Source organism: Loxodonta africana, chromosome 4 (assembly GCF_030014295.1).
Source record: "Loxodonta africana isolate mLoxAfr1 chromosome 4, mLoxAfr1.hap2, whole genome shotgun sequence".
In the NCBI taxonomy this organism is placed as follows: Eukaryota; Metazoa; Chordata; class Mammalia; order Proboscidea; family Elephantidae; genus Loxodonta; species Loxodonta africana.
The window spans coordinates 119,022,134-119,049,857 of record NC_087345.1 but is presented as its reverse complement, the minus strand read 5'-3'; the positions used below and the strand labels follow the sequence as shown (position 1 = coordinate 119,049,857).

The 27,724-nt window shown below is 38.4% G+C and overlaps 2 long non-coding RNA genes across 3 annotated transcripts in view; one reads left to right on the top strand and one right to left on the bottom strand.

Annotated features, from left to right (window-relative positions):
* The first annotated feature begins 972 nt into the window (after positions 1-972).
* On the top strand, positions 973-22,750 carry LOC111752118 (uncharacterized). 2 transcript variants are annotated; one of them, XR_002787116.2, is made up of 3 exons: positions 973-10,839; positions 17,572-17,804; positions 19,325-22,750. It is a non-coding gene; the product is annotated as an uncharacterized LOC111752118 (long non-coding RNA). The 2 variants fall into 2 exon arrangements; XR_010321880.1 differs by having other exon boundaries at positions 12,605-17,804.
* LOC135231225 (uncharacterized) overlaps positions 17,745-27,724 on the bottom strand; it is an 80,473-nt gene continuing 70,493 nt past the window's right edge. The window contains exon 3 of the long non-coding RNA XR_010321881.1: positions 17,745-17,799. This is a non-coding gene — a long non-coding RNA (uncharacterized LOC135231225). The remainder of the gene's footprint in view (positions 17,800-27,724) is intronic.

Sequence of the window (27,724 nt, the reverse complement as noted above, 5' to 3'; positions counted from 1 at the left end):
TGTGATACTCAGGGGCTATAAGATCTCTTATCTGCCATTTTTGCAGGAAAGCAGTCATAAACACTACGTTGATGGGTGGGCATAGCAGCATCCCAGTGAAGCTTTATTTACAAAAATAGTGGACTGGATTTGGCCTATTGCCCATGGTTTGTCGGTGATGTAGGGTCGTCTCTCAGGTCAATAGAAAGCAGTTTGGATTTTATTTTAAATGTGATAGAAGTTATTGGAGGGCCATGAACAAGTAAATAAAATGATAGAACTTATTTTTAAAGAATCACAGGCTGCTTTATGGGAAGCAATTTTTCACACCGTAGTGCAAGCAGGGAAAGCTATTGGAGAGTTTCATAGGAATCTTGGAAAGAGATCATGGTTTGAAATCAAGTAACAGCAGTGGCATTGGCAAGAAGGGGTAATACTAGAGGTATTAGAGAAGAATAAGTGTACGTGTGTAATCAAGGATGACTCAAGCTATTTGAGCAGCATGGTGGAAAGTGAAACATCTTTGAGGAAAGACTACACGAGGAATGAGTTTTGATGAAGAAATAAAGTTTGGTTAAATTTGAGGTGCTTTTTAAGCGGCTGAGTGCCACAGCTTGAGTAGGCAGTTGGATGTATTCCAGCCTCTTCCAGAGGGAGAAGAGAAGCTGTGAAAAACTATTATCTGGAAGATTGGGAGAGTGAATGGGATAAAGAAAGTAACAAATACTGGGCAGCCCTGCAATGACATTTGAGGCTGATCATAAATGTACGTTGAGGGTAGATACCTTGTGTACTCCCCCCCCCGCCCCCGCCAAACATTAGCTGTGTGGGTGCAGATGTGGAGTAGGTGAAGAGTTGGATATAACTAGAACAGATAATTAGGCTGGTATAATGGAGAGAGAAAGAGGTCCTAGGAAAATATAATGTGATCTGTGAAATCCAGTTTGTAGGTGAAAGCAAGTTAGGTCATGGGAGTGAGGAACAGTGGTGGTTTTTTTTTTTTTTTTTGGTGTGCGTGTTCCTCTAAGTGTCTGCTTTGGTCTGGTTGTGCTCACTTCCCGTATAACTGTATATTTTATGTAATAAAATGTTATAAATAAAATAGAAACCCCAACTACCTGACCACTCTCTTCATTCTCACCCCAGGGATAACCACTTTGTTGAAGTTGATGTTTATCCTTCTAATGCAAGGCATTCTTTTTCCTTTGGTTTTTACAAACATGAATTATCTATGTCTCTCTATACTTGTCTGAATGTAACTTCATTTGAGGAGTGTGTGTATGTGTGAGTGTGATTTAATATATCCAGGTCACAAAAGGTGCTCACTGGTCTCTCCTCTCTCTGGAGAAAGTTTTTAAAAGAGAATTCTTGGCCCCAGCTAACTGTGGGACCAGCTATCTGCCCATTCTTCCCTTGCTGCACCCACAAACCCTCCTGGAGACCAAGAGACTCTGGAAACCTTCCTTACCCAGTGGCTTGATCCCAGGAGGCTGGATATAGCCAAGCTGCCTCAGATCCTAATATTCACTCTGACTTCCAAGTTCACTTGAGCAAATGCTGGCCTGCTGACCTAACCTGAGAAGTGAGTCAGACCTTGACGCTCCAGGCCGACCTCTTCCCGGTACCATTAAGGGTCGTCCTCTGCCTCCCACCTTGGTCCATTAAGATCTCAGATGGAGGGAACCTGGACTCTGCCCCAATTCCAGATCTTAAGCTGCTGCTCTTTGCCTCCTGCCTCCACAAAATACTTGCCTGTTGCCCTCACAGGCACCTCCCTTGGGGTCCAAAAGCCCGATTTCTGATCCTTCTGATGGCTAATTCCTCTTTTTCAGCCCCTCACCATCCTGGACCTCTTTCCTAAAAGGCTTCAGAAAAGATAAAGGTGTGGAACTTCTGGGACTAGACTATTGTCTTAGCCTTCTCTTTCACTTTCCCATCTCCGTGTTGTGAGCGCCCCTTCCTCCATCTCCGTCATCAATACCTTAACCATCTTTTATGACTTAGTTCAAGTGTCACCTCCTCTAGGGATTTATCCTTCAGGCCACTACACTTGAGTAGCTTGCTTTCTTTTCCTTAACCCCCATCCCAGTGCCGTCGAGTAGATTCCAACTCATAGCGACCTTATAGGACAGAGTAGAACTGCCCCATAGATTTTCCAAGGAGCGCCTGGCGGATTCAAACTGCCGACCTTTTGGTTAGCAGCCGTAACACTTAACCCCCATAGCACTATTTTTTGTGTGTGTGTGTGTGCACCATTTTAACCATTCCAAAGTGTTCATTTTAGTATAGTGACATTACTTTCACCATGTTGTGCAACCATCACCACTATTGATTTCTAAAAGTTGCTTTTATCTCCCTAAACTCAGTACCTCTTCAGAAATAACTTCCTATTCCCTTCTCTTCCAACCCCTGGTAACCACTAATAAATTTGGTTTCTATGTACTTGAGGAAACCCTGGTGGCGTAGCGGTTAAGTGCTACGGCTGATATCCAAAGGGTCGGGAGTTCAAATCTGCCAGGTGCTCATTGGAAACTCTTATGGGGCAGTTCTACTTTGTCCTATAGGGTCGCTCGACTCGACGGCACTGGGTTTGGTTTGGTTTGGTTTATGTACTTGTATCAGAAATCCAGTTCTCTTTGTAACTGAATAATATTCCATCGTATGTTTATACCGCATTGTGTTTATCCATTCATCCATTATGAACCCTTGGGTTAATTTCATCGTCTGGCTATTGTAAATCATGCTGCAGTGAACATTGGTGTCCAGGTATTTGAGTCCCTGCTTTTAAGCCTTTTGAGTATGTGCCTAGGAGTGGACTTGTTGGGTCATGGTAATTCTTTTTGAGGAACTTCCAAACTTTTTCACTGTGGTAAGAAGTGGGTGTGAAGTGGTAGCTCATTGTGGTTTTGATTTGCATTTCCTTAATGACTGATGACAGCCGAGTATTTTTTCATGTGTTTATTGATCATTTGTATATCTTCTTAGGAGAAATATCTGTTCAAGTTCTTTGCCCATTTTTTGTTTTTTTTTGTTGAGATGTAGGAGTTTATATATATATATATATATAAAACTTGTCAGATGTATAGCTACCAAGTATTTTCTCCCATTCTGTAGGTTGTCTCTTTACGTTGTTGATAAAGTCCTTTGCACAAAAGTTTTTAATTTTGATGAACTCGGATTTGTCTATTTTGTCTTTTGTTGTTTGTGCTTTTGGTGTCATGTCTAAGATTCCAATGTCAAAAAAAGATCTTAAAGCCTTACCCCTATGCTTTCTTCTAAGAATTTTATGGTTTTGGTTCTTATAACTAGATCATGTTGAGTTTATTTTTGTATATGGTGTGAGGGAACTGGAATTCTTTTAAAATTTCCAAATATTCTAAGGGGCATCACAAGTGTTAGTGATAGAGAATGGAGATAATTTACCTATGAAAACAGTACTGGAGTACAGCTGCCGTTGGAAATACTAATGTTTTTGACAAATTTTATTTGCTGAGTCAGCTTAACTTTCATATACAGCCACAGTTTGTGCAGACGGTTTTGGTTTTGTGGCTGTAAACTGATTTTTACGAGGCGCAATATCTGAGAATGTTCTTTTAGCCGTGATTAGGAGGAGGAATTTTGGATAGCTTTTGTTCTTTCACCTAGGTACAACCACATATAAGGAGAAAACTTAAGGTAGTCTTTTGAAAATTGATGAATACACCTCTAAGTTGTTTCTAGTTCTTTTATGTACAGAGAATAGAAGGTGAATTTAAATGAGCTCATATTGCAAAAAGCAGCTTTCCTTTTTGATTTATAGGATTAACTAATCTATTAACAGGAAATGATTATCAAATCTGAATTGAAGTTGTGTAGGCTTTTTAGTTTTTGCAGAACACAAGTCTAAATTTCAGAAGAAAATGTAGTGCTCCAACAGTTAAATTTTTATTTCGAGTAACAGCTGGATGACATATAAAGAAAAACGGTGACTTCATTTTTAGCAGCATCTGTTTGTATTTCTTGAGCCCCTTTGTATAAAAGCAAAAAGTTAGAGTAATTGTTAGTGAAGTACATTCTTCTGAAAGCATCAAATAATTTCCTTAAAATTTTTTTAAAATATGAAAGTGATATGTAGATTTTAAGAATAAATAAATATTCATAATCCAATTATATTTTAGTAATCACTGGTAATAGGATAATTCCTTTTATCTACACAGACACATTTATTTTTTCCCGGTTGGGTTAATAATGTATAGTGTATATCCTGAGCATCTTCACGTTGTTGGATTTCTAAACCCCGTGTGGTATTCTGTTGTATCTGTGTACCGTACTTTAGCCAGTCTCCTATTGTTGAGCTTTTTAGTGTCTATTGTCTCACCAGTATAAGTAATTTTTTTCATAAACACTCTTGATTCTTTGTGTATTTGGTTTTTTCCCCTAGATTAAGTTCCTCCAGGGTTTGCTCAAGGATGTAGTAACATTTTTTAGTTCTTGTTGTCTATTGTTATTTGCTTTCTAGAAATGGTATATGGCGTTGCTTTTAAGTATCCTTTCGAACCCTAAATATTAATAAAATTATAAAACTGTGCAAGTATAAAAGTCCAGCTTGTTGTTTTAGCTTACGTTTGTCTTATTAAAATAAAGGCTGGATATTTTCTTATGCTTATTAGCCAGTTATATTTGTTGTTAGCCATCTGTATATTAAGATTATTAATCCTTTTTCCTCTCATAGGTTGCAAAGAGCTTTCGTCTAATTTTTGTTATTTTTATACAGATTTTTAATCAGTTGTCTCAGTCATTTTCTTCTTTTGTTAATGTGTAGAAAGTCCTTTCCCATCCAGTATTAGAGTGAGTTTATTCAGATTATTTCTTGGTTTCATTAAAAAAAAAAAAAAAGTAAAGTTTCGAGCATATATAAAAGTAAAGAGAGTAGTATAATGAACCCGTGGTGCCCATTACCCAGCTTTAAGAAATAACAATCTTGTTCTATATATATTTGCCTCTCTCGAAATCCTCCTGAGATATTTTGAAGCAAATCTCAGACCAAAAAAAAAAAAACAAAACCCAAACCCACTGCCGTCAAGTCAATTCTGACTTACAGCAACCCCACAGGACAGAGTAGAGCTGCCCCATAGAGTTTCTAAGGGGCGCCTGGCGGATTCAAACTGCCGACCTCTTGGTAAGCAGCTGTAGCACTTAACCACTACGCCACCAGAGTTTCCAAATCTCAGACATCAGAGTATTATTTCATCTGTTGATATTTAAAGATGTATTTCTAAGGATTTCCTTTTTTAAAACATAGTAACATGATCACACACTCAAAATTTAACAAGAACCCCTAATATTAATCAGTGCCATTTTCTCATTAACTTGTAATTATTGTTTTTACAAGTTCGAAATTAGGAACCAAGTAAGATCGATACTTTGCTTTGGGTTGTAATATGTTCTTAAATTTATTTTAATCTGCAAATTTTCCTTTTTGCAATTTTTGTTGAAAAAGAAGTGTGCTTTTTTTGGGGGGGTGTACATTTGACTGTCTAATGCAACTGGAATATATTTTGGTGAATATCTGAAGCTTGGATCTACCTCTTGTTCCCCACTTGCAACAGCTAACCTGCATCCTTTAATATGTAACCTTAATTCATTGAATTGAAGTGCTGCTTTTATCATATATGAAGTATTACATAAGAATTATTATGATAAAAGTGATTCTTCCAATCAATGGTAAAATCAGTATTGTTGTATGTGAAAATTCCATTAGTGTTTTGATTGAAATTGTTACATTGATTTGTAGAGAATCGACATCTTGACAATATTGAGTTTTCCCATCCAGGGGCATGTATTTTTTCATTCATTCGAGTGTTAAACTTTGTTTCTCATAATAAATTTTCGTATTTTTCTTCTCAGAGGCCTTCCTATTTATTGTATGTTTTCCCCAATATTTAGTCACTTCTTGAACCTCAAGCTACAAATTTTCCAGTGACTTAATTCTAAATATTTTACTGACACTGTTCAGACAGACAAACTGAATGTAAAATGTATTCATACTTTGTGCCAAAAGAGGTTATTTGAATGAGGCAGGTACGTAACAGAAACATACTTTTTTGTTTTTTTACATTAAATGTTTTAAAAATCTATTTAAAAGTAACATGTTAATGAAAGGAAAATATTCAAGCAATACAGGAAAACTTATAATGAACTGTTCTCCTAGCACTGTGTCAGCTTCTCTCCTCATTGGCAAACACTGTTAATAATTTTTTACATGTGCAGAGATAGTCGGCTATATACATGGTGTATGTATGTATCTCCCTTTTGTTATACAAATGGATGTCACTTTTCCTTCTTTCTTTTTCTTTTTTGGCTTATCAATAAACCTTGGAGATCTTTCCAAATCAACATATAAAGATCTATCTCATTTTTATTAATGGCTACATAGTGTTCCACTGTAATGATGCGCTGTAGTTTATTTAACTTGTTTTCTATTAACAGGCATTTAGGACCTTTCCTCCATTAAAACAGTGCTATGAAGAAAATTCTTGTATGTGTATCTTTGTGCATGTCTGGAAATATTTTTGAAGAATAAATTTTAGAAGTGGAATTACTGGTTCAAAATCAATACAGTGCTGCCAAGTTGCCCTCCAAAATGGCCTTACTGATTTTACAGTCCCAGCAAGTGCGTATGAGAACACTCATTTTTCTATATCTTCACCAGTTCTGGATGTTATCAGTTTTTTTTAATCTCTAATATGAAGGTCATAAATTTTTACTTCTTATCGTCTATGAAAAAATACATTTTTAAAAAAGTCTCCACAGATGGGAAGAGTGACAATCAGCTATGACTGTTACTGCTGCTTGATGTTTTTTAAAAATCCTGTCCTGGGGGGAAAAAAAAGTCCCGTCCTGGTCATCTTTAGACGTTTATCCAGTTAGATAGGGTGTGTATTCACTTTTTCCACACATCTTCCTAAAGATTAGAGATTTACAAAATGAACCATTGTTTTTTAGCTTGATTTTGGGTAATGTTAGCTACATTGATAGACTCCCTTTCATCCCCATCCGCTGCCCAGCAAAGCGATGCTTTGTGAGGGGAGGGCTTGAAGGGGACTTTATTCCATCTCTGCCACCTACACCAGGCCTGTAGTCTTCTTTAAAGTACAACCAACAGAAATTTCTTGAACACTTAAATTCCAGGCTCTGTGCTAGAAATTGGGGGTATGAGAGTGAATAAAACACACAAAACTGCCTTCTCACAGCTTACATTCTAGCCAGGAAGACATGCACACTGAAAAAGTAACTACAAGTGGGATGAGTATGACCAGAAGGGAATTTAGCAAAAAGAAACTACAGAGGTAGAAAGCAAAGACATTTAGTCTCTGGTGACGTAGTGGTTAGGTGCTACAGCTGTTAACGGAAAGGTCAGCAGTTGGAATCCACCAGGCATTCCTTGGAAGCACTATGGGGCAGTTCTAATCTGTCCTATAGGGTTGCTATGAGTCAAAATCTACTCTACGGCAGCGGGTTTATGGGTCTGATGAGGAAACTAGCCAGGCAAACACACCCTAACCCTAACACACAGCACGTGCAAGAAGCCCTGAAACAGGAGAAAACAAAACAAAGAGTGGTACAAAGCAAGGTTGCAAAGAAGTGCTATATCCTGTAGAGCCTAGAGAGTCACGTTAAGGACTTTATCCTAAGAAAGCTATCGCAAGGCCTTTAGTATGGATGGGACACAATCAGATTTTAATTTATAGCATTATAATGTGAGAATAGATTGGAGGAATCTGGATGTTGCAGTAGGCTAGGTGAGGAGAGGTGATAATTTGGGCTTATGTAGTGGCAACAAGGATGAGAAGATATGAGTGGATCCGAGAATTGCTTAGGAAATAGAATTACTAGGATTGGGTGAGTTTTCCAGCTTGAGCAACTAGATGAATGTGGTCCTGTTTTGTTGAGATAGAAATATACGCACTGAGGGACAGTTTCTTGGCTTGGCGTACTTTGACTGTTTACAAACAATGACATGGGAGTTTCAGGACTCCAATGGGCAGAGACTAATCAGGATTATTCCGTTGTCCCTTTTATTCTCTACCTAGTGCTGTACTGATCAACAACCAGGTATTACCTGTACTGCCTTTTGGTTGACAAAGGTGGTATTAACTTGTGTGTATGAATTGCTAGGTACGTGTTTTTGTTTTTTACATTTTGTCCCATTTTCTTCTCCTGTCTCTGTCTCTCCTTTTTTCCATACACGCACACACACACACACACACACTTTTCTGAACGATTTGACTGCTAGTTGTACACAGCACCCCTATAACATCAGCCTGTCTCTCCTAAGAAGATACAATCATTACACTCAAGAAATTTAATATTAGTACAACACCACTATCTAATAAGAAGCTTATGTTCAAATTTTCATCCAGTGGTCCTGATGTTCTTGCTAGGTTTTGTTTTTAAAGTAAATACTAAGGAGCAAGCACTGCATTTATTTGACCTGTCTCTTTAATCTATTACAGTTCCTTAGCCTTATTTTTGTCTTTCATGACATTGAAAGTTTTTGAAGTGTCCAGCTCAGCTGTTTTGCAGAACATCGCTCAATTTATATTTGCTCAGCAGCTGTCTCATGATCAGTTTTAATGTTTCTGTGAGTAGAATACTACATAGGTGATGTTATAGCCATCTCAGTGCATTACATGAGAAGGCAGATAACAACAGTTTGTCCAGGGATTACTGATGTTAATTTTGATAATTTGGCTAAGCTGTTGTCTGCCATATTTCTCTATATCCTGTTTTCCAGCAATCTTTCATCTAATTTTAGCATCCATTCATAAATTTAGCCTGAACCAATTATTGCTATGGTTACTATGAAATGGTTTTTTCTATTTCTATTGTCTTTCTATAATTATTAGTTGACATTCTTCCGTCTTCTTTCCCCCCTTTCTTTTTGACATATCCCCATTAGTTTTTGAGCACTGCCTTTTCTGCACAAGTTGTTTAATTCTCACCTTATTCTTTTCCTACTCATCTTGTACCTTGCCTGATCATTTTCCTGAGCATCCCTGACTCCTTTTAAGGGGGATAGTATTTAGATACCAAGACCTAGACCTGATATAGAATATTTCCATCATTACAAAAAGTTTTCTCATGCTTCATTTGAGTTGATCCTCCCACCTTCAGCTATAGCTTCAAGTAACCACCAGTCTCCTTTCTGTCACTGTAGATTAAACAAAGCTTAACTCTTTTGTAGAGTTTGATATAATGGAATTATGTTGTATCTTTTGTGTGTGTGTGTTTGTGCGTAAGTTTTCTTTTGTTCAGCATGTTTTTGATATTCATCTTTGTTGTTGCATGTATCGGGAATTCAGACCTTTTATTGGTGCATAGTATCCCATTGTATGGATGTACCACAATTAAACTGTGACAGACATTTGGATTGCTTCCAGTTTTGGGGAACTATTAATAAAGCTACCATGAACATTTGTGTAAAATTCTCTGTGTGGATACATGTTTTCATTTCTTTAGGGTAAATACCCAAGTGTGGAACTGCTGGTCATATGGTAAGTGTAAATATGTTTATAAGAAAATGCCAGTTTTCCCAAGGGACTGTATCATTTCTACCATCAGTGTTTGGGAGGACCAGTTACTTCAGGTTGTCATCAACACTTGGTATTGTCTTTTTAATTAGTGTGTAGTGATAGCTCATTGTGACTTTAATTTGTATTTTCCTAATGACTAATGAGGTTGAGCATTTTCTCATATGTCTATTGGCTATATGTATATTATCCTTTGTGAAGTTTATGTTAAAATCTTTTGGCTATTTTTAAATTGGCTTTTTTGTTTTCTTATTATTACATTATAAGAGTACTATATATTCTAGACGGACTTATTTTTGTTCAGATTGTATTGCAAGTATTTTGTCTCATTCTGTGGTTTGCCTTGTCATTGTCTTTACAGTGTCTTTTAAGAGCAGAAATTTTGTATTTTGATGAAGTCCAATTTATTAACTTTCTCTTTAATGATTAGTGGTTTTTGTGTCCCATCTAAAAGTATTTTTACCTATCTTATAGTCATGAAAATTTTCTTCCACAGTTTTAACTTTTACCTTTAAGCTTACAATCCATTTCAATTTAATTTTTGTATATGGTATGAGGCAGTGGCCAGGATTTATTTTTTTATTTGAATACCCAGTTGTTCCAAGACTGTTTGGTGAAAAGACTATTCTTGTCCTCATTGAATTACCTAGACACCTTTGTCAACAATCAACTGATAATATATGTGCGAATCTATTTATCTTCTGTTCCATTGACCCCTATGCCTAGCCCTATGTCAATACTTCATTGTCTTGATTATTGTAACTTTATAATAAGTCCTAAAATCAGGTGTTAAGCCCTTCAACTTTCCTCCTTTTCAAGATCGTTTCTGGCATTTCCATATAAAATTTAGAATCAGTTTGTCATTTCTACAAATGGACTTGCTTTGATTTTGATTGGGATTATCTTGAAACTATAGATCAGTTTGGGGGAAATTGCCAGTTAACAATACTGGTTTTGAATCCATGAATGTAACACATCACTCCATTTGTTAAGATGTTTCCGAGTTTCTATCTTCTGTGTTTTGTAGTTTTCTTTGGACAGGTTATGTACATACTTTGTTAAATTTTTACCTAAGTATTTCATAAGGAGCCCTGGTGGCGCAATCGTTGAGTGTTCAACTGCTAACTAAAGGACTGGTGATTTGAATTCACTAGGGGCTCCACAGGAAGAAGAGGTGGCAGCCTGCTTCCATAAAAGTCACAACCTTGGAAAACCTCTGGGGCAGTTCTGCTCTGTCCTACAGGGTCTCTATGAGTTGACTAGATGGCAATGAATTTGGGTTTTTTTGGTAAGTATTTCATGTTTTCTGATGCTATTGTAAATGGCATTTTTAAATACTTTAATTTCCAATTGTTTGTTTTTTCTCCCCTGTAAAAAAAAATATATAATTTTATAATTTTGAATATATATAAATACGAACATTGTTCAAAAATAAAAACTATATAAAAAGAAGTACACTTTTTATATAGTTCTGATAAGAAGTATAAGTAGTCTCATTCCATTTCATGTCCTTTCTACCCCTTTCCAATCCACTGCCTGTACGTGGCAATTTTTATTAGCTTCTGGTTTAATCATTGAAGATGGAATTACTTTGAAAGCCCAGATATTCTAGAAACCACTGGTCCAGCATGGCTCACTTGGTTTTGCAGGGCACACAATTTAAACTCAAGGGTTTTTAAAAAACAGGGGAAGGGATTTGGACACCTTTTCCATTTCCCTTGTGATAGAGGTGAAGACCCACGGTGGCAAACTCAAAGAATAGACTTTTCCTAAAATATATATAGGTGAGCATAATTTCTGGACAGAAAGATATTTTACAGGATTTTTGCAAGCTTTGTATCTTTTCATCCTTATTGCAAAATGTGTATGTAGTTTTTCCTGTTCGAAAATATTTTTAAAAAGTGGATAAGAGCAAAAGACAGCAGTGACAATGTGCTTGTTCTACTTGTTACCCGTAAGAAAGGAAATGTAGTAGACATAAGGGCTACTCATTATTTCCTGTTCTCCTCACCTTCTCAGTATGTGGGAGATTATACTTATGTGATTTGCCTTGGTCAATTAAATATAAATAGAAGTGACATATACACCCTAGGATAAACATTTAAGAACTGGTACAAAATTTTCCTCGCTCTCTCTATGTCTTCTTCTCACTGCTGCTATGATCATTTTTCCAGACGGTAGAGCTTATCTCAGCCTGGATCCCTAATGGAGAAGACATTGAAACAGAGACCCCACTGGGTGCAATGGATATATAATTTGCAAAAGAAACCTATTGTTTTCAGCTACTGACAATTAGGGGTTATTTGTTACCACAGCGTAATTCAGTTTTTCCTGATTAATACAAGACAAATATACTAATTTCATGGTAAATGTTAGGGATTGAAAGGCTTCACACCTAAAGAGAAATTGGACCAAAGGTTTCTGAGATTCGAGAAATGTGGAGATTATGAGTTCAGTTTTGAATCATAACTAGTATGTAGCAACAGTCTATTTAAAAAGTGGAGAATATATTTATTTAAAATATCCACTTATTATTGTGGAGATGCAAATGAACATATCCTTAGCATAAGGTAACTGATGGTGGAGGTGGTTTGTTTCAGTGCATATGCTTCTATGTATGTATGTATGTGGGTAGAGAGGATATGGAGTGGTGAGTCGGTCTTGATGATTTAACTTTAGTTTCTCATGATGGGAAGGAGCCAATGGAGAGAAAAGTTTGAAGATACAGAAATGAAGGAGAATAACTGATAATGCCTTGTCTCCTAGATGGCTTAGGTAGGAGGAGGCTCATCACTTTAGTTGTAAGGAAGGAAAATTAGTGGGTGCAGAAGCAGATAGATTTACGGATTTGCTAGGAGAAAGTTGAGGAATAATAATTACAGTAGCTAATATTTAGTGCAGACTGTGTTCCATCTGCTGATTAAAGTGCTTTGTGTGTTATATCACTCATTTAATCTCCACAACAACCCTAGGAGATAGGTACTATTTTTATCCCAATTTTACAGCTGAGGAAACTAAATAAGTTCTTGATTAATGAATTTATTTTTTCTTAGAAGTTGGAGGTGTCATCTGCTGAGATTGAAGTTGGAGGTGAAGTGGGAATACCTTCTTCAAAATTCACCCATCCTCATCCCCAAAACTATTTCAAATTTAAATATATATTTTTGACAAGAACAAAGTACATTCTGAAATTTATGTGAAGTATTAATGAAAATCTTTTAAAGCCTTTATTGTTTTAATTGACCTGTAACACATAATCTAAGTATAAAGTGTGATTGCTGTGCACATTCAACTGAAGACAATTCTTTTAGCCGCCCTACCAATTACCTTGCTGCTCTTCGGTCTCTTTTATAACAATGTTCCTGAGCTGCTGCTAGCGGAGAAGGTGTGAGGATGTGGAGAGAGTGAGGGCTAACTAGGAAAAACCGGAGTATTCCCCTCACACAGGCCAGAAAGACCCAACCCTTTCTTTAAAGTTGTTTGTCCCTAGAAGATTTTGCAAAATTGTCCATCCTCATAAGAAAAGCTACTCTCTCTTGCTGGAAGTTATCTTTTCATTCTTGCTTAATCGAAACTTCCCTCTCTTAACATCAAAGTTTGTGGCTTTTAAGTGCCTGTGCTTTCTTCCTTTATTCCTTCTGCTTTCAAAATTGGAGGTATTTCATTTTAAAGAATCTTGGTTTTTAATCTTTTACCTCAGTGGCTACTTTTTAAAAAAATTTTATTGTGCTTTAAGTGAAAGTTTACAAATCAAGCCAGTCTCTCACACAAAAACCCATATACACCTTGCTACATACTCCCAAATTGCTCTCCCGCTAATGAGACAGCCCACTCCCTCCTTCCACTCTCTCTTTTCATGTCCATTTCACCAGCTTCTAATCCCCTCTACCCTCTCACCTGCCCTCCAGGCAGGAGATGTCAACAAAGTCTCAAATGTCCCCCTGATACTAGAAGCTCACTCCTCACCAGCATCCCTCTCCATCGTATTGTCCAGTCCAATCCCTGTCTGAAGAGTTGGCTTTGAGAGTGGTTCCTGCCCTGGGCCAACAGAAGGTCTAGGGGCCATGATCACCAGGGTCCTTCTAGTCTCAGACCATTAAGTCTGGTCTTTTTATGACAATTTGGAGTGTACATCCCACTGCTCTCCTGCTCCCTCAGGAGTTCTCTGTTGTGTTCCTTATGAGGGCAGTCATCAGTTGTAGCTGGGCACCATCTAGTTCTTCTGGCCTCAGGCTGATGTAGTCTCTGGTTTATGTGGCCCTTCCTGTCTCCTGGGCTCGTAATTACCTTGTGTCCTTGATGTTCTTCATTCTCCTTTGGTCCATGTGGGTTGAGACCAATTGGTGCATCTTAGGTGACTTCTTCCTAGCATTTAAGACCCCAGATGAGTGGCTACTTTTTTAGCAATATGGGAAGTCCCACTTTTCCCCAACAAAATGGGTCTCATATAGCCATTAAGGAAATAAACAGAACTAACCTGAATATCCTTAGCATAAGGTGACTGATGGTGGAGGTGGTTTGTTTCGGTGCATATGCTTCTGTGTATGTATGGATGTGGGTAGAGAGGATATGGAGTGGTGAGTCGGTCTTGATGATTTAATTAGTCTTAGTTTCTACCATCTGTGGAGAATACAGGAGATAAAGACTTAACCTAGGTGAGTTAGGGCATTAGGAATGAGATCCCTGCATTAAGACAGGATTTCCGTACAGGTGTATTAGAAGGGTCCTCACCTACCCACATTGGGGGCCTGAGGACTGGTGGCTCCACCCACTCCACCGAGCCACCTGCAACGGGTCCAAGAATAAGTAGTGACTCCCAGTCCTTACAGCCAGCAGCATTGGGTGTCCACAGACCAGCTGTAAAACCCGTCTACTAAATGTGCCAATAAAGAGACAGCAATAAAATGGACTAAAAAATGTGATATGTCTGTATGCTGCCTACAAGAGACACACATTAGACTTAAAGACACAAACAAAAAATCAAAAGAGGGAAAAAAATATATCAACCAAACAATAATAAAAAAAGAGCAGGAGTGGCAATATTAATCTCTGACAAAATAGTCTTTACAGCAAAATCCACCACAAAGGATAAGGAAGGACACTATATAATGATTAAAGGGCCAATACACCAGGAGGACATGACCATAATAAATATTTATGCACCCAATGACAGGCCTTCAAAAAACATAAAACAAATTCTAACAGCATTGGAAGAGAAGTAGCTCCACAGTAATAGCTGGAGGCTGCAACACACCACTTTTGATGAAGGACGGAACATTCAGAAAGAAGCTCAGTAAAAACACGGAAGATCTAAATGCCACAATCAACCAACTTGATCTCATAGACATATACACAACACTCAACAGCAGCCAAGTATATACTTACTTCTCCAACGCACATGGAACGTTCTCCAAAATAGACCACATCTTAGGCCAGAAAGCAAGCCTTAACAGAATCCAAAACATTGAAATATTACAAAGCAGATTTTCTGACCATAAAGCCATAAAAGAGAAATATGGCCTCAGCCTAGACAGCAAAGGGTTTTCATAGGCAAAGTCTCACTGAGGATAAGTTTTTATACTCTATGTATGAAAGGAGAAAAGCTCTGGAGTCAGGGACAATCTACTCTGAGTAGGAATTAATACAAAAATAAAAACCAAAACTCTAAAGGGGTGGGTTAAGTATCAAATGAGACATTCTCAGGTCTAGAACTTAGATATGAGAAATTTACTGAGAGTATATAACAGAAAGGCAAGAAAAATGAAATAAGAGATATTTAGAAATAGAATAGAAATAAACTCCAACATAAATCCAATTGAAGTTAAGGGGAAAAGAATTGAGAGAATGAGGAGAGGCAAAATTTGAAGAGATTATGGTTAAGAACTTTACAAGATGAACAGGAGCCAGCTGCAGAATCCGGAGTGAACAAAAAGCCAGAACGTCTGCTTATATTCAGATGCAGTTTTGTAAAAACTGATAAAATGTAAGAATCCTCATACTTAGAATTCATAGTGAGTCTTAAGAAGTAAAATGGATACTTGGTAGTGAAATTGCAAAATGCCGAAAGCTGACCAGGGAGAAAATGCAGATTATTTAAAAAAGGAATGTCGATTAGTCTGACAGAGACTTCATTTGCAAAAATAAAAACTGAGACAATGAAATTATATCCTCAAAATGCTGCAAGACCATAACTGGCAATCTGGAATTTGTCCCCTGCTAAACAAAAAAAAAAAAAAAAATTTTTTATTTAAACATTTAAGAGTGAGGGCAAAATAAAGACTTGTCAAAAGAAAAGACTGAGCCTACCACTAAGCTCTCAATGGAAGAACTACTAAAGAGGGTGGTTTAGGAAGAGACTTGAATGGCCACTAAAAAAATGCTCAGAATCATTAACGATTGAGGAAATGCAAGTTAAAACAAAGAGACACCATTTATCACCATCACATTGGCACAAATGTAACAAGTCTGATAATATTAACTGTGCTGTTCAGGCGGGAGGAGGGAGACTGGGATCAAGTCAGGCAACACAGGATTTCAATTGTGTTGGCAGCATTGAAGAAAAAATGATCTGAAGTAAGTATAGTAAAATGTTAAGACTTGACAGTTGGCAGATGGGTACAAAGGTGTTCATTGTCTTTTTCTCAGTACTTGTTCTGTATGCTTGGATAAAGTGAGCAAATGAAAAAGACAGTTTTCAGGCAGCTAGGCAAAAGAGAAAGACAAGTAGGTGTGAATAGATGTGCAAAGAGAATGACAGGGAAAAAATGTGTCTTAACTAATGAGAACAGGTGGCACTCATTTCAGAATAATTGTCCTTGCATGAAGTCTACAGAGGGAGAAAGGAGAGCTAAGAAGTCTGGAATAATCCAGAAGGGGTGGAGTGTGGAGGGAGGATAAAAAGGAAGTCAATAAATGCAGGGTAGAAATTACTCTAAAAGTTCTTAAAAAAAAAATAAAGAGAGACAGTATCAGAGTCTGAGACAAACAGTAGGGACAAAAAGGGAATAAAAAATGGATTTGGAGAGGTTTCAAAGGATTAATTAAATCTGCTCAAATGTGTCAGGATGGGAGAAATGAATACAAATAGCCACAGAGAGCTGAGAAAGGGAGGGAGTGAAAACGAGTTAATGTTTTCGTTGAACTGACATGTGACCATGTTTATGTAAATAGTTTTTGGTCTGTAGAGAAAAATTGTAAACACCTCTATCACAGTAGTGAATTATTGAGAAAAAATCATGCTTTGGGTTTTTTATTTTGCTTCTGTGTATTTATCCAGGAAGCGTAAAAAATCTCCCATTAACCGCTCTTAGGCTCAGTTCTCTAGAGAAGCAAAACCAGCAAATCGTATAAATATATATAGAGAGATTTATAGCAAAGAAATGGCTCACACGATTATAGAGGCTGGAACGTCCCAAGTTCATGGATCAGGATAGAGGCTTCTCCTGATTTACATAGTTCCAGGGGCTGGCAAACCCAAGATTGGCAGGTCAGGGAGCAGGGCTCTTGCTCACAGGCTGTGAAGATCAACAAATCCCAAGACTGGCAGGGAAGACCTCAAGGCTTCTCCTGATTCACATAGATTTAGGGGCTGGCAAACCCAAGATCAGCAGGTTGGAGGGTAGAACTCCTACTAAAAGGCTGTGAAGATCAACGAATCCCAAGATCTGAAGATAAGCTGATAGCTCAAGTTCCAAGAACTGGAGGTCAGACGAACAGGAGGCAGTGCAGAGTCCGGAGTGAACAAAAAGCCAGGACGTTTGCTTATATTCAGATGCAGGCCACATCCCCAAGGAAACTCACCTTCAACTGATTGGCTACTCACAGCAGATCCCATCATGCGAGTCATAACACATAAACACTGAGAATCATGGCCCAGCCAAGCTGACACACAGTCTTAACCAATTACATACTCCTACCCCAGAATATGAGCCCAGCACTGTTTCTTCAAGATATGAGTGGTTCTACAGCCTGCTTTACCCCTCAGCCCCAGTGGGGAAAATGTTGGGTTTTTGTATTTCAGATCCATTGATGGGGGTTAATCTGGATGACTCAGAGAAGAGGAGGAACAAGATTGGGTTGACTGAAGGCTGATTCTAAGAGAAACTACCTTGATGCTGGAAAGAGTGGTGAAGAATTGAGTCCACTGGCCTGTAGCCATTATTGTGTGTATGAGGACGACTGCAGGAAGACTGTGGAGAATGCACGCACATACAGCATTTTGGCCTTGAGAGTGTCTCCCTCGCTGAACCTGAGGTAAGAGGAGAGGATAGCTATGATTGGCTATCAGAACCAACCTGGAATGATGCTAACCAGCAATTGTCAGTACCTTCAGGTGTAGGAAGAGCAACAGTAACCATGGCAACAACCACAGACTAAGGGCCCTCCCCTCATTTCTAAGCACTGTGTAATCTCACAGAGTTCGTACATAAAGCTGGGAAGATGGATGGGAAGACCTTCCACCAAATAACAGGAAGGAGATCCCCCTTCTTCTAACCTGTGATACATTGAAGGTAGGGTGATGGTAGGGTGAGACCCATGCCAGACTAATTTCATTTATAAAAATAAAGAAATGAAGCATTAAGTCTTATTATTATCATGAAGTAAAATTCATACTTACTTACCTTTATGTAATTAAAAGGTGTGGGAGTCAATTGTAGAACTGCTTTTCAAACAATATATTGTAAAGCACTTTGCTTTTGAAGTATTCTTTCTCAATTAAGAAAAAAAAATCTTGCTCTCCAAATAATTAACATGTTCATTATTATTCTGGTCTCTGTTTTTTCCACTTAGAAATCTGTCTTTTGATAGAAAGCCTCCGTATTATGTTCATTTGCAGGTGATCTCAAGTGACCAGGCACAGTGAAACTTGTCAGCAATGCATGCATGCATTCATTCATTCATTCATTTATGTGACAAACACTTTTATAACACTATAGGGTCGTTATGAATCAGAATCAACTCGATGGCAATGGATTTGGTTTGAGTTTTGGTTTTATGTGCCGTATAAAGCTAATAAAACCCAAACCTGTTGCCATCAAGTTGATTCTGACTCATAGCAACCCTATAAGACAGAGTAGAACTGCTGCATAGGGTTTCCAAGGAGCAGCTGGTGGATTTGAACTGCCAACCTTTTGGCTAGCAGCCAAGCTCTTAACCACTAGCCACCAAGGGCTCCAGAAAGCTAATAAGCACTTTTAAATTAAAGCTTATTGAATCTTGACAGATTTCAACAAATGGGTTATGTGTGGATTCTTGCTTCTTCAGCATTTTGTCCCCCTGATATGAATATTTAGTTGGTGGAGAGAAGCCATATCGGACTTATTTCTGTTCTTCTAGCACTCCCTGCCTTCTGCTTCTGAGTCTTTGAGCCTGCTGTTCCTCTGCCTGGAACACTCTCCACAACCTGGGTACCTGGCCTTGAAAATTCACCCTTCAGATAATGGCTTAATCATTGCTTTTGTCCTAAAAATGGAAGCTGTAATATATAGGGATTTTTGATAGTCTTACAACTCATTTTTGGTGTAAATAAAGTGAAACTTCTAGTTATGTTCTGGGACAAGGCTTCCAATGGAAAAGGAATTAGAGAAGAGAAAGCAGACATCCCTAAATAAAAAGTTTAAAGATCCTCTGTCCACACCACACAATAAATGGAATAAAGTACACATTTGTCTCACAATTTTTTGTGAAAGAATAAAAGTAACTGTATCTAAAAATCCCTAGAGGACCGTGCATTTCTCAGTGTTCTGCATCAAGTCTTTCGTTTGACCTCACAGGCCCACCGCTACTTATTTCAGGGGAAGAGAAGTAAAGGGCGTGCATCTCCAGGACTGTGAGCCTAGCCACTGATTTCTCTGCATCTCAGCGCGTATCATTCACTCACTAAGTTGAGTAGTCAGCCTTGGACACTCCTCTGTGAAGTGGGACAAGGTAACAATTTTTATTACCATCACAAATCAACTTGCTTGAGTCAAAAGAGCATTGCCTGAGGTCCTGTTCCTGATCTTCACCTTCTTGTTTGCCTGGAAAGAGAGATTCCAGCTGCAGGCAACTGACGCCATGAAATGCCTTTGATTCCTACTGCAGAGTATTGGGGAATGATCGTTTGTTGGGCGGTAAACATTGTTTTCACAGTCATAGTCATTTTTTCCAATGTTGCAGGAAAGACCATTTATGATTTTAGCACCAAGAAATAAAGAACATGGTTTTCTGATTAGCCAAAAAATAGAATGATTACAAAATATTGCCTGATTCAAGCGAGGCAATCATAATGTTTGATGTAAATATAATTCAAACTGTCTTAAAGCTAGAATTGGAATACCGAAATGTTGTTGCTTTGTATAGATTGCCATACGTGAGCTTGCTTTCTTCTTGTGAGATGAAAGCTTGCCTTTTGAAGAAATGCAGTGCACGTGCTTTAATATAACATGAAAGGAAAGGTATTCCATGCCAGGAAATCACTCATATGAGATGGAATCCTTTTAAACAAAGCTGGTGGCAAGCTTTTTCTGAAAGTTTGAAGCAAGAATGAAATAATCTAAAACTACGTTCATGACAACCACCCTCGGCCTTTCATATGGGGTTTGCAAAGTTTGTCTAAAAACACAAACTCAGCCCTTGCAGCTCTTCTTTGTAAGCCAAATGGTATGCAAAGACTGCTTTTTGGGGGCTGATTGGGATAGCTTCCAGCTGGTGGTGATGATTTTTAGATTTATGGCAAGTTCTAGATCTGACTGGAGACACAGCATGTTTGAAAAAATGAGGTGTAAGTACTTCTGGGGTGGGTTTGACCAACCAGTGCCTCTGAGAATAATGCACGAGTTCTGAACTGCAAGAGTAAGCAATTCAACAATGAGGGAAACAAGCTTGAGAATTGGTTTTTGGCTTTTTTTTTTTTTTTAATAGTATTTTATTGCCTTTTGGGTGAAAGTTTACACAGCACGTTAGATACCCTTTAACAGTTCTTATGCAAATTGTTCTGTGCCGTGGTTGCATTTTTTTTTTTAATTTCATAGTGTTTTAGGTGAAAGTTTACAGTGCAAATTAGTTTCTCATTCAAAGATTTATGCACACGTTGTTTTGTGACATTGGTTGCAATCTCCACAATGTGTCATCCCTCTCTCCCTTTCCCTTTATACTCTAGGTTTCCCATGTCCATTCGACCAGGTTTCCTGTCCCTTCCTGCCTTCTCATCTTTGCTTTTGGGCGGATGTTGCCTATTTGGTCTCATACACTTGGTTGAACCAAGAAGCACATTCCTTGTGTCTGCTATTATTTGTTTTATAGGACTGTCTAATCTTTGGCTAAAAGGTGGACTTCGGGAGTGGTTCAGTTCTGAGTTGGTAGGGTGTTCGGGGGGCCATAGTCTCAGGGGTTCCTCCAGTCTCTGTCAGACCGGTAAGTCTGTTTTTTTGTGTGTGTGTGCGCGTGTGTGAATTTGCATTTTTTTCTACGTATTTCTCCCACTCTGTCCAGAACCCTCTATCGTGATCCCTGTCAGAGCAGTTGGTAGTGGTAACCAGGCACCATCTAGCTCTTCTGGGCTTGGGCTGGTGGAGGCTGTGGTTCATTTGGTCCATTAGTCCTTTGGACTAATATTTTCCTTGTGCTTTGGGTTTTCTTCATTCTTCTTTGCTCAGAATGTGATCGGATCAGTAGATATATTTTATTTTTTTTATGATTATGGGGTTTATTAGGGAAGTAACAGTTAAAATTCAGGCTCAGGAACACTCAGGATACAATTCTTCCATCAGGATAGCCTGTTTCCAGCCTTTCTCTCAGGCAACCTCTCCCTGGCCCTCAGGCTTTGCCCGAAGGCACTCAGTTTTCTCACTCCAGGGGTCAGGTCTCTGCTACCACTTCTTGTTGCCTTCAGTATTACAGCTCTCTCTCTCTGTGTCTCCTGGTTCCAGGAGCTTCTCAGTGCAGGGATCTTGGATCCAAAGGACACTCTCCGCTCTTGGCTTTCCTTCCTTGGTGGTGTGGGATCCTCTCTTTCCTGCCTCTGGGGTGGGTTTTTTCAAGCCCAGCGGGGTGGCAAAACTGACCAATCCCCTTAGTGGGCCACAATTAACCTATTTGCACAGTCCTACCCAATCACTTGGGTGGGAGTCATGACCAAGGTGAGAAAGGCCACACGAAAGCGAACCATTACACCACAATTTTCTAAGAATCTAAAATGAGTATTATTTTTATACTGTAATCAGAAGATTACCATCAAAGTGTATATTTTAGAGAAAGGAAAACAAGTGAAGGCTGAGGGGAGAGATTCTAATAATAGTTTACAGGAAGCCCTGGGTTTTAATTGACCGTAAGATTAGTTTGAGCAATGGGGTGATGGAGCTGCTAAGAAAGCTACCTAAGAGTGCATAAATAGAAGTCCAGCTCCGTATTAGTACCCTGCATTGCTCAGACCACATGTGGAATTTTTTTTTAATTGTGTTTTTACGTGAAAGTTTACAGCTCAAGTTAATTTCTCATACAAAAACTTATACACATACTGTTATGTGACACTACTTGCAATCCCTATAATAGATGTATTTTAGATGGCTGCTCGCAAGATTTTAAGACCCCAGATGTTACTTACCAAAGTCGGATGTAGAACATTTTCTTTGTGAACTATGTTATGCAAATTGATCTAGATGTTCCCTGAGACCATGGTCCCAGCCCTTGACCCCAGTAACTTGGCCCCTCAAGGTGTTTGGATGTGCCTAGGAAGCTTCCGTGGCTTTGCCTTGGTCAAGTTGTGCTAACTTCCCCTACCATTTGTTACAATTCTTAAATATGTCAGCATTCTCATTATTTCCATAATGTTTGTTCTGTTTGGATTGATCTAGCTTCGCTTCCCCTCCTTGCCTTCTCACCTTTGCTTTTGAGTAAATGTTGACTGTTTCATATCATATACAGGCATACCTCAGAGATAATTGTTAGGTTACAAACCACTGCAATAAAGCAAATAAATATCACAATAAAGTGAGTCACTTGAATTTTTTGGGTTCCCAGTGTGTATAGAAGTTATGTTTACACTATACTGTGGAAACCCGGATGGCGTAGTGGTTAAGTGCTATGGCTGCTACCAAAGGGTTGGCAGTTCAAATCTGCCATGTGCTCCTTGGAAACTCTACAGGGCAGTACTACTCTGTCCTATAAGGTCACTATGAGTTGGAATCAACTTGACAACACTGGTTTTTTTTTTTTTTTTTTTTTTTTGTACTCTATTAGGTGTGCAATAGCATTATGTCTAAAAAGATAGTCTACGCACCTTAATTAAAAAATGCTTTATTGCTAAAAAATGCCAACCATCATATGAGCCTTCAATGAGTCATAATCTTTTTGCTGGTAGAGGGTCTTGCCTCCATGTTGATGGCTGCTAACTGATCAGGGTGGTGGTTGCTGAAGGCTGGGGGCAGTGGCAATTTCTTAAAATAAGACAACAATGAAGTTTGCCACATCGACTCTTCCTTCAGTGAAAGATTTCTCTGAGGCATGTGATGCTATTTAATAGCATTTTACCCACAGTAGAAGTTCTTTCAAAATTGGAATCAATTTTTTCAAATGCTGCTGTTGCTTTATCAATTAAATTTATGCAATATTCTAAAGTCTTTATTGTCCTTTCAACAATGTTCACAGCATCTTTACCAGGAGTAGATTCCATCTCAAGAAACCACTTTCTTTGCTCATCCATAAGAAGCAGCTCCTCATCTGTTAAAGTTTTATTATGAGATTTCAGCAATTTAGTCATGTCTTCAGGCTCCACTTTTAATTCTAGTACTCTTGCTATTTCCACCACATCTGCAGCTACTTGCTCCACTGAAGTCTTGAACCCCTCAGAGTCATCCATGAGAGTTGGAATCAACTTCTTCCAAGCCCTTGTTAATGTTGATATTTTTTACCTAATCCCAAGTATTACAAATGCTCTTAATGGCATCTAGAATGGTGAATCCTTTCCAGAAGGTTTTCAGTTTACTTTGCCCGGATCCATCAGGGGAATCACTATCTATGGCAGCTAAAGCCTTATGAAATGAATTTCTTTCTTGTCTTTTTTTTAATTGTACTTTAGATGAAGTTTTACAGAGCAAACTAGTTTCTCATTAAACAATTAATAGACATATTGTTTTGTGACATTGGTTGCCAACCCCACGACAAGTCAACACTCTCCCCTTCTTGACCATTGGTTCCCCATTACCGGATTTCCTGTCCCATTCTGCCTTCTCATCATTGCCTCTGAGCTGGTGTGCCTGTTTAGTTTCATTTTATTTTATGGGCCAATCTAATCTTTGACTGAAGGATGAACCTCAGTAGTGACTTCATTACTGAGCTATAAGGGTGTCAGGGGACCTTACTCTCAGGGTTTCTTCAGTCTCTGTCAGACCAGTAATGAAATGTATTTCTTAAATAATAAGACCTGAAAGTCAAGTTTACTCCTTGGTTCATGGGCTGCAGAATGGATGTTGTGTTAGCAGGTGTCTTCATTATCCAGTGCTGCTATAACAGAAATACCATAACTGGATGGCTTTAATAAACAGAAATTTCTTCTCTCACAATCTAGGAGACTAGAAGTCTGAATTCAGGGCGCTAACTCCAGGGGAAGGCTTTCTCTCTCTGTCAGCTCTAGGGGAAGACCACTGTCATCAATTTTCCCTTGTCCTAGGAGCTTCTCAGCCTAGGTACCCCAGGTCCAAAGGACACACTCTGCTCCTGGCTCTTGCTTGGTGCTAATGGGGCCCTTCTCTTCTCTGCTCGATTTTCTCTTTTATATCTCAAAAGAGATTGACTAAAGATACAATTGAATCCTCTAGATTGAGTCCTATCTCATTAACATAACTGCCTCTAATCTTGCTTCATTAACATCATAGATGTTAGGATTTACAACATGTAAGATAATCGCATCAGATCGCAAAATGATGGACAACCACAAAATACGGGAAATCATGGCCTAGCCAAATTGATACACGTTTTTAGGGGCTACAATTCAATCCATAACAGCAGGCATGAAAACAACATTAATCTCCTTGTACATCTCCATCAGAGCTCTTGAGTGGCCAGGTGCATTGTAAATGAGCAGTAATATTTTGAAAGGAATCTTTTTTTTTTTTCTAAGCAGTATGTCTCAACCAAAAACCAAACCTATTGCTCCTGAGTCAATTCTGACTCATAGCGACCCTATAGGACAGAGTAGAACTGCCCCATAGGGTTTCTAAGGAGTGGTTGAACTGCCAACCTTTTGGTTAATAGCCATAACTCTTAACCACTCTGCCATCAGAGCTCCAGGCCTCAACCTTGGGCTTTAAATATTCAGTAAACCATGTTTTAAATAGACATGCTGTCATCCAGGAAACCCTGGTGGCATAGTGGTTAAGTGCTATGGCTGCTAACCAAGAGGTCGGCAGTTCAAATCTGCCAGCCGCTCCTTGGAAACTCTATGGGGCAGTTCTACTCTGTCCTATAGGGTCACTATGAGTCGGAATTGACTCGACGGCACTGTGTTTGGTTTTGGGTTTTTTTTGCTGTCATCCAAGCTTTGTTGTTCCATTTATAGAGCATAGGCAGAATAGATTTAGCATAATTCTTAAGGGCCCTAGGCTTTTCGGAATGGCAAATAAGCATTGGCTTCAACTTAAACTCTCCAGTTGCATTAGCCCCTAACAAGAGCATCAGTCTGTCCTTTGAAGTTTTGAAGCCAGATATGGACTTCTCTCTAGCTATGAAAGTCCTAGATGGCATCTTCTTCCAATAGAAGTCTGTGTTGGTTAGTGCGGCCCCTTCATCAGTTAGCTCAGCTGGATCTTCTGGAGAACTTGCTGCAGCTGCTACATCAGGACTTGCTGTTTCATCTTGAACTTTTATGTTGTGGAGACGGCTTCTTTCCTTAAATCTCATGAATAAACCTCTACTAGCTTCAAACTTTTGTCTGCAGCTTCCTCTCCTCTCTCAGCCTTTAAAGAATTGAAGACACTTAGGGCCTTGCTCTGGATTAGGTTTTGGCTTAAGGAAATGTTGTGGCTGGTTTGATCTAAGTAGACCACTAAAACTTTCTCCATGTCGACAATAAGGCGCTTTCACTTTCTTATCATTCATGTGTTCACTGGAGTAGCACCTTTAATTTCCTTCGAGAACTTTTCCTTGGTATTCACATTTTGCTGTTTGATGCAAAAGGCCTAGCTTTTGGCCTGTCCCAGCTTTTGACATCCCTTCCTCACTAAACTTAATCATGTCTAGCTTTTGATTTAAGGTGAGAGGCCTGTGACTCCCCCTTTCACGTAACACTTAGAGGCCATTGTAGGGTTATTAATTGGCCTGATTTCAATGTTTTTGTGTCTCAGGAAATAGGGAGGCCCCAGGAAAGGGAGAGAAGTTGGGGAACGGCTGGTCCATGGGACAGTCAGAACACATACCACTTTTATCGATTGAGTTTGCCGACTTACATGGATGTGGTTCGTGGCGCCCCAAAACAATTACATAGCAACATCAAAGATCACTGATCGCAGATCACCATGACAGATATACTAATAATTTAAAAGTTTGAAATATGTGACACAGAGACATGAAGTGAGCAGATGCTGTTGGAAAAATGGGGCTGATAGACAATGAGAACAGAGGCTGCTTTGGTGTTCATAAACAATTAAAAAAGTTATAGGTGACAATTACAATTTTATGTTAACATCAGAATCTAATTTATATCTGTATTTTGTTCGGTAGCACTATATGGAAAAAACTCCTGGTCCACACAAGATAAGATAAAAGACAGATAGTAGCTTTTCGTGTTTTTAAATAGGCCTGGTGTAGTCTCAATCTCAATTTCTTCAGTTAAATTATTCAGGAAGTCTGAGAGAGCAACATTAGGAAACTTTTATACCAGTTTTCAATTACTAACAATATCCTAAAAAACTACTCACCTTCTAGACTGGGGAGGGTTCACTTTACAAGGAATTAATGAATAGACTCCCGAGGAAGCATAAATCGTCATATTTGGCTGATGCTGTTTTTTAAAACATCATAAAATCCTGCATTATTTAATGGTGCCATTTGAAAATGTCTCTTTAGTTGCAGGTTTCGTCAGACATTCCCTTAAATTTTTTAAAGAGTAAAAATTTATTTTCTATTTTGAGTCTAAACTTGGTTTCAGTTTGGTTGCTGACAACTACTGCTCTGTAGTTGTGAGCAGTAACGTGGAAACCATGCACTGCCAAAATGAGCCCATTCCCCTAATTAAAAATAGCAGCTAAATATTCCAGCTGCTATAACCAAGGTACATTTGAGAGATGTTTAATTGATAATTTTTTTAAACAAAAAAGATATTTATAATTTTCATTTCAAATATCTGTATCAACACCTTGTCTCAAAAATATTAAAAACGTCAGTGTGAATTTATAATAAACTGAACAGTTAGGGAGTTTTTATTAAAAAATTATTTCTAGTTTCATTTGAAATATCTGTACAACCACCTTGTCTTGAAACTGTTAGAAGAAACTTCAGTATTAAAGTATACATTTTGCAGGTTTCTACCTTTAACATTATACATAAATCTGAAAAATCTCCAGTTTAAATGCTATGCCTTAATAAATTTGACAACTTTAATGGCTTTATCCAAATGAAAATGTTGTGTAGGCGACTATTTAGCACAATGACCATGAACGTTATTTCGGCAACACTTTTATCTGAGCAACTCTTTTCATATTGTCAGAATAGACATGGCTACATGTTTGACACGTTAGTCAATGGTAAATTAAAGTTTTTTTCCTCCAGTTGTGTTTTATATAATAACCTTCCTTTTGTTCACTTGTGTGACTATGTGTAAAAACAAGAAAAAACACAGAGATGAGCTAATCCTTATTTTAATTCAGCTGAGCTATAAAATCTAAAGCTTTTAAGGAATTTACCAGCTATGTGTTTTGAATGTGCATTTTTTTTATTAGATCGGTAATACCATATTGGTATGATTCCTTCCAAGATATTTGGAAATATATTGGGGCATTTATAGCCTGCAACAACTATGGGTGCGACTGGCATTTAGTTCCCTTGAGCCACAGATGCTAAATGACTTGTACTCGTCCTACCTTAAATGCCAACAGTGCCTGGACTTTATCAGAAAATGTGAGTAATTGTGCTTTTGTAAGTGTTTGCTCATTACCACCAAGAAAGAAGTGCCAGGAGTGGAGCACGTCCTTTGAACTTGG